At 63.7% G+C, this 328-nt stretch overlaps 1 protein-coding gene across 1 annotated transcript in view; it reads right to left on the minus strand.

The window, feature by feature from the left end:
• LOC107693570 (Fc receptor-like protein 2) overlaps nt 1–328 on the minus strand; it is a 24,913-nt gene that overhangs the window by 931 nt on the left and 23,654 nt on the right.

The raw sequence follows: 328 nt of genomic DNA on the forward strand, positions 1-328 counted from the left end.
GGGAGGGTCCAGCCTGCTCTTTTGAGAGCTCCGCTGGTTTCGGAGTGCCGGCTGGCTGGGGCATCCCCGGAGGGGAATTCCTCACCGTGACCGTAAGACCAGTCTGCCCACCACCAGAAAAAGGACGCCCCCGGCTGCCACCAGAGGGAACTCCAGATCTAGGCAGTGGCACGGGCACTCCACCCCCTTGCAGGTAACGGAGTCTGGTCTGCAACTCCGAGATGGTCACACCCCCGCAACGGGAGCATGAGTCATCCACGAACGCCACCTCAGCGTGCTTCATGCCCAGACACGAGAGGCAGCGATCGTGACCATCACCCGGCGCCAG

Source organism: Sinocyclocheilus anshuiensis, unplaced genomic scaffold (assembly GCF_001515605.1).
Source record: "Sinocyclocheilus anshuiensis isolate Anshui unplaced genomic scaffold, SAMN03320099.WGS_v1.1 scaffold1682, whole genome shotgun sequence".
NCBI lineage: Eukaryota > Metazoa > Chordata > Actinopteri > Cypriniformes > Cyprinidae > Sinocyclocheilus > Sinocyclocheilus anshuiensis.